This window comes from Carassius carassius, chromosome 10 (assembly GCF_963082965.1).
Source record: "Carassius carassius chromosome 10, fCarCar2.1, whole genome shotgun sequence".
NCBI lineage: Eukaryota > Metazoa > Chordata > Actinopteri > Cypriniformes > Cyprinidae > Carassius > Carassius carassius.
The window spans coordinates 15,118,811-15,126,102 of NC_081764.1; the positions used below are offsets into that span (position 1 = coordinate 15,118,811).

The 7,292-nt window shown below is 35.6% G+C and overlaps 1 long non-coding RNA gene across 1 annotated transcript; it reads left to right on the forward strand.

Annotated features, from left to right (window-relative positions):
• Nucleotides 1–842: 842 nt before the first annotated feature.
• LOC132151851 (uncharacterized) lies at nucleotides 843–6,896 on the forward strand. Its single transcript, XR_009436447.1, has 3 exons — nucleotides 843–981; nucleotides 1,598–1,722; nucleotides 6,786–6,896. It is a non-coding gene; the product is annotated as an uncharacterized LOC132151851 (long non-coding RNA).
• The last annotated feature ends 396 nt before the right edge of the window (nucleotides 6,897–7,292 follow it).

Below are 7,292 nucleotides of genomic sequence, written 5' to 3' on the forward strand. Positions count from 1 at the left end.
GGTAGGCATGATGCCATTTGACTGTGACTGCCTTAAGGATCTTCAGTCAATCCGGGATTGTTGTGGTTACGCAATATAGATTTATTGATCTGTGTGCTCTGGACAGAGAAAATGACCCACAGCAAGCAGTGTGAAAACAAATGCACCCTTTATTCAAAGTCAGTTAGTCAAAATAAATAAGCTTCAGTGTTTCCAGAATTTTATATTTTGGTGTTTCTTTAGTTATAGGTATTTTCGACCTTATGGACAGTAACTGTGCAGCATGCCTCATATGAGAATTTTGACGTAATTATTTCCTGAAAGGCATGAACATTTTCATCAAATATCTGCTTATGAATTCTGTGGTGAAAAAAACAAAAACATTTGTGTTGCTAGCTAAGTAAATCTGGGACATGTTTAGTGTAAAATGTGTACGTTTATTATGAAATTTAAAAACATGATTGTTAATATTTTTTATAAAGGAAAAAGCAGTTAATTTTAGCCCAATAAAAAACTATATTTTCATTTGCAGTCATTACTACATTAAATAATATGCAACGTATCTTGAATTTAACTTAATACTTCCATATATTCTCAAAAGCAATATACATATGACAAAGTGCAGTGGCATCTATTTTATAAAGTAATTCGTGAATCAGTGAAATCGTTCTCTGTCTCTCTCTCTCTCTTTTTTTTTTTTTACATGCGTCTCAATCACGTGGAAACAGTTTCCTCTCTCTAATATCCGAGATTAACTTTCCAATATTAGCCAGATTCTCTATATTTACAACAATTTGCGTTGTCGGATCTGCGCCTCGTCGAATTAATTTTTTTTTTGTTTTTTTTTTTTGCGAATGTTAGTGGGGAAAGTTTGTTTATGTTTTGAAGGGCAGATCCACACACACACACACAGACAGAGAGAGAGAGAGAGAGAGAGAGAGAGAGGCGGCCGGCTGTTTTTGAGACAGTAGGCTACACGAAGCAGGAATCCGAGGAAATGTGGTAATGTGAATTCATTTACTGTTGTGCTTTAAATTGGAGTTATGGGAGGAGGTTCTGTTTTCATTCAATGTGGGGCTGTTTCATTTCCTCAGTATCGACAATGCAGTCTCAAATAGATTATGTGAGCTTTCGTGATACTCTGAACAAAATCATCAGTAAATAAGTAAATACATAGTAGTTAGTTCTGTACAAAAACCAACATGTAAACATCCTTAAACAAGATAGGCTACTATAAATTTTTAAAAAAGCAAAACTATCATGAGCTATTATTTAACTTGTTTCCAGATAATATATATATATATATATATATATATATATATATATATATATATATATATATATATAAAATATAAGTTAATTTATCATAGCCCATGGGTAGTTTATTTTTCTTGTTTAAGCATAGAACCTTCTGTCCATCAGCGTTGAAGCCATGGGTGTATATTTGACAGTCAGATTAGGGGCAAAAATAGATGTCGATTTGAGTTGTGTGAGACGAATTTGGAGTATTTTGGGATTTATGGGTAGAATATTGTACTGTAGTTCTAACCATGTCTTCTACACTCTTTGTGCTAGTGTACATAAATAAAGCATTTGTGTTTGTGTCTACATACAGTAGGTGATACAACAAGTGCAGTTGTGCTGGATCAGCTGGTTTATTCTCCGTTTACATGCGGGTTTACTTTATGGCAGCCACAACATGTTTCCTCCGATCCTAGGACCTCAGCTTTCAAGAAAGTCACGGTAAATATTTAACAATATTTGTTTTAACAAGGTAATTTACAGTTGTTTACTTTGTTTTGGACTTTGTCTGTAACTAAGTGATACAGTATCTGTATAACACGTAGGATAATCTTCACCATAACCACTTAAAATGCATAGATTCAAGCCTGCGAGTGTTAGTGATATCTTATATTATTACAAGTGATAAAATGTTAAGACAAATTTAGGGATTGTGCATGGAGGTTTTAACCTGGAGGTCAAAAGGATTTCCAAGACAACTTAATTAATAAAAATGACAAAATGATGGACAAGGAATGATGGCAAAATCTGCTCAAGAAATGCATCAGATTTTCAGGACTGGCTCTATTCAGTTTTAAAGGGATAGTTCTCCCAAAAATGAAAGTCCTACCATCATTTACTCAACCTCAATTTGTTTCAAACCTGCATGAGTTTCTTTCTTCTTTTGAGCAGTTTGGGGAGCAAAGATTGGACGGTAGCCATCAACTTCAATAGCACGGGGAAAAAAACTACCATGGAAATCAGTGGCTACTGTCAACTGTTTGATTACCAGCATTAATTCTTTTGTGCTGAACAGAAGAAAGAGACTCATACAGGTTCAGAACAACATGAGGGTAAGTAAGTGATGACATGATTTCCATCATTGGGTGAACTCTCCCTTTAATATCATGTCACAGCACCAGGAGAATCCAAATTTATTCAATACAGAGGGCATAATTAATACACAGTCTCTTTAATCCAAATCAACCTAGTATTTTTAAAACTATGCACATTCTCAGGAATGTCTTTTCACTAAAAAGGAACCAGTGTAGCAGCTGCAATAGAATTGACTGTAACAAGTAAGGACTTGTGCTGGCTATGAAATCCCCAGAGGTTTGCATTACTGTTAACATTGTGGAAAACATACCGTGTTAGATAGCTCGTCAGATAAAGTGCATTAGTTTTATTAGATTCTTTCTATTTTAATAATGCATTGTGAAGACCGAATGGCATGATGACAGCTTAAGTTGAATGGGTTAGTGTTTGTGGGAACCATTATTTGCAACACCTCCTTGATATCTGCAGAACAGTACGTGACCCACAGCACACACTCGGCTCAGGTTACACATATCCAATATAGGGTAGCGTTTGCCCAAGACAAGAACCAGAATATGATCTAGTAACTTGCCAAGGCATGCTTTCTGTGAAATTGCAAACTCTCTGCTTTTTGCAGTTGTTAATCTTTAACTAAGAACATTGCTTACTCTTTATCTAACCAGCAATGTTTCTTGTAATGCTTCTTAATGATCAAAACTATATATATATATATAAATATATATATATATATATATATATATATATATATATATATATATATATTTTTTTTTTTTTTTTCCCAAACACAATTTTATTTCTAATAAATAAAGAATAAAAAAATATATATTTTTAAATATATTTAAATCAACTTAAGGATCAAGAAGTTAATTGAATTCATTCATTTTTCTCCTTCTCAACTTTTGATTTTATTCTACACAAAGTTCTGGAAACTTCTAAAAATACAAAATGAAATTTGGTGAATTCATATATTTACACATATTTTCAGATAATAGAAAAGATTGCGCAATGCAGCATCGAACAGTTAATTAACATGCAGGTAGATTTACATTTTTTCTCTTAAACACTTTTTTTTCTGTCTGTGCTGTAGCAACATTAAAAGAGCTGTTGTCATTTGTTTTTGATCAAATAATCATTTTGGTTCACAGTTTTCTTTTTAAAATTTTGCTCTAATAATAGTTTCAAATTATGGTTACTCTTTTTCATTATAGAAAAAAGTCTCAGTGTTTAGCTGACACTCTTTCTTGGCTGCTCATGCTGTTCATGGCTCCCAGCACACGATGAGGATCCATTTGAAGTCTGTACCATATTTACTTACACTTACCTGAAGAAATCTAACAGCTGGTCAAAATTTGTGACACAGCCCTGCAAAAGACCACATTAAAGTTAAATCGGAATCGCAAAAAGTTGTCATAAAAAAGGGCGCAATGGGGGACACTCTGAAGTTTTGCAGTCACACAACACAAATACATGACACACTTTGGAAACAAATCCTGTTTCATTTGAGATGTCTGAATGCCTAGCAACAGCTGTGCTATTAATTAAGCAGATTATGCAAGTGACAGTGATTCAGCCCCACTGTAATTGAAACAGCGATGCTGCCACTGCGCAGACGTTTTTGCTTGTTCTCATTTTAACTTGGCACGACAGAGTGACATGATGTTGGAAGGTGGCTGGAACCGAAACCAAACCATCACCTACGTCATACTTGTCATACCGCCATCGCAACCTTTGTTGATCCAGTCATGACTCCGTGAAAGTTGCAGCATCTGGCATTTGCCTGACTCCTTTCACGTCCCATAAATCAGCACTCTGTTTCAATGAGTGTTTGGCAGTGTCCTGTGACCTTGATTCTCAAGGTCTAACAGCTTCCTGCATTTCTACAAAAGCAAAGTTTGGAAGAGCAAGGAAAACATATTTGATAAATGGCTCTGCAGTTCATCTTAGAAAAGGTTCACCACAGAGAATGAGCAGAGGGAAATCAACAGGATAGGCCTTTGTGTGGGACATTTTAAACAGTTGTGGGTCTTAACACACACACACACACACACACACGGACAGCACATTAATAGAAAGGAATTCTGGATTTATTGTTGTTCTACTGTGCCTCAGTATATGGTAAATTTAAGTTAAACGATCAGAGGCCTACTAGAGGCCCTCAGCAAACTTCCAAGTGGGACACAAAATGATGATTTCAATTATTTAAATGAATAACAATTAACCTATATTTATATAACTGTATTTTAAAAAATCCAAAAACTTCTGGAATCACAAAATGACACACTCATTTTCTGATAAGAGACTGAAATCAAGCAGTTTGGTCATAATTACAGAAGAAATCCTGGAGAAAATAACCAAGCCTATATAATATTATTGTTTGGATGACTTTATTGTGTTGGACATTAGATAAAAAAAAAAAAAGAAATTTCAGATTGTTGGTTGGTTGGTGGTTGGCTTTGGGCAAGATCAAATTTGAACCGGTCTGAGTAGGCCAGCAGAGGAAATCATTACTGTTTAGCTTTGCCAGATGAAAACACACGATGAAAGATGCTGGAATATTCTTAGTGAGCTGTGTTTCAAGTTAGATGATTCAGTCTTTGAGTGGGTTGAAGCTTCGTATACTCAAACAATTCTTGGTAAGAAAACAAAGGAAAGGAAACCCATTTTTATCTCTTCATCAGTTCTTTGTGTACAGTATGCAGCAAATTTTTTTCATAATGCTCTATCACATGCTACAGTAGTTAACTGGCCTACAAGCATAGTCTCTGCCAACTTCTTTGTGTGTTCTTTTAAAAGCCCTATGCTTTGCCCCACTGCCTCAAGGAGAAGAGCAGGCACAGTTGTTTCTCTTTCATGTGCCAATGCAGATTTTTAGTGTGTAGGAGTGCCCTACATACAGGTTCCCTAGTGTTTCTGCCAGATATCTCTCCTTCTAGTGCTCCAATCTCATGAGATCCGACCCTTGAGATTGACCTAACCAATGTGGGGTCCATCAGAGGGTCATACAGTGGAAGTGATTTTTCCTCTAAGTCTAGAAATAGAGCATGGCAAAAAGTGTCAGTTCACTGTGAATTTATTTAGCTTGAGAAATCCCTAATCTATTACAGAGACCTGGTTATTTGCGCCATTTCCGTCACTACATACGCACAACCCAAATTATAGTGTCCTGTCTTGAATTAATCCTGTAATAAATTGAGTTAGATAAGGAAGAGTATGATAGAGGGTCAAGGTGGACAAGCTCCATTTTATAATGACAGGGACAGTAGAAAGGCAGAAAACAATATTGAGGGATAATAATTGAAGATTAAGTCCCTTAAGTCATTTCACTCAGCAGCCATCTTTGAAACAACTCTGAGGCAGCTATTTCAGTTATGTAAGTACAGCTCCTATCTTTCTGAATGAAGAAACATCAAATTCTCCAAAGCTGTTCACCAAGCTTTCGAATAAACATCCTGTTTAAAATCACCAACAAAATGTGACAACAATTGTCTCATAGATGTTTCTTATTCTCAAATGGCATTAAAAAAAAAAATTTTCAGGCTAGACCAGTCTTATACCGGGAGCTGCAGTGATGCGATGAGTTAACCAATTAGTGATTGGCTCATATATTCAGAAGGCGGGACTATTCCAACATATTGTGCATTGCACTTTCTTCCATTCGTAACCGGTGTTAACGTTGTATATCCAAAGTCTTTGCTTATACCCCTTGTATTGCACAAAATGCATATAAAGAAACTGACTGAAATGTACAGTACTCTGTATTATGCACTAAACAAATATTAAGTAGATGATCATTTGTTTAACTTGTCATTATATAAATAACATGTAATATTAAAGGAATAGTTCACTCAAAATGACAACTCAAAATCTCATCCTTTAATCATCGGAATAGATTTGGAGAAATTTAGCTTTGTATTTAGCACTTACTCACTAATGGGTCCTCTTTGATGAATGGGTGTCATCAGAATGAGAGTTCAAACAAAAACTTCACAATAATGCACAAGTATTTGATATGACTCTTGTCCATCAATGAATGTCTTGTGAAGGGAAAAAGCTGTGTGTTTGTAATAAACATATCCATCCTTAAGATGTTTTTAACTTTAAATCGTTGCTTCCGCTAAGAGAGTCCTATATTTATCTAATATCTAATATATCTAATATCTATATTTCTTTTTTGTGTCATCTGAAAAAGGACAGAAATAAGCACAGATCAAGCACTTTATAAAGCGGAAACATTCCAAACCTGTTCTAACAAATATGCCACTGGATTTTAATGTGAGAGGTGATGGTCCTTTTCACTGGAGGAAGCAATATTATGGATTATAGACAAGTTATTTGGACAGCAACAATGGTTTTAAGTTAAAATGTCTTAATGATATTACATTCATGCAGCTTTTCACTTTAAAAGGTTTTGTTTGTTGGACTGGAGTCATGTGAATTACTTGTGATACTTTGTTACTCTCATTCTGAAGGCACCCATTCACTGCAGAGGATCCATTGGCGAGTAAGTGATGTGCTGCTAAATTTCTCCAAATCTCTTCAGATGAAGAAACAAACTAATCTTCTTCTTGGATGGCCTGAGGGTGAGTACATTTTGAGCAAATGTGCATCTTTGCATGAAATATTCCTTTAACCACACACTAGCCTATGCAGTTAGTGTACCCAGTTTATGGGAAGTATACTTCTCTGCTTTAGGTGGGGAGTGAGGGAGATGCGGGAAATGAGATCAGGGGAGGGGTACAGAAGTACATTTACTGCCTTGTTTATTCAGGCCTAAGGTCCCATCTAGAAACTCTAACTGCCGGGAGTAAAACTAAATATATACAAACACACACTCACACACAGTATAATGACACCAGACTATTAGAGGTCCTAAACTGAGACTCTCTCTAGAGACTTCAAATTATAAGAGTGGTGTGCTAAACTTTTCCACTGTCTCATTCTCAGCTGTGATCTCAGGGCCAGTCAACACACTTGAC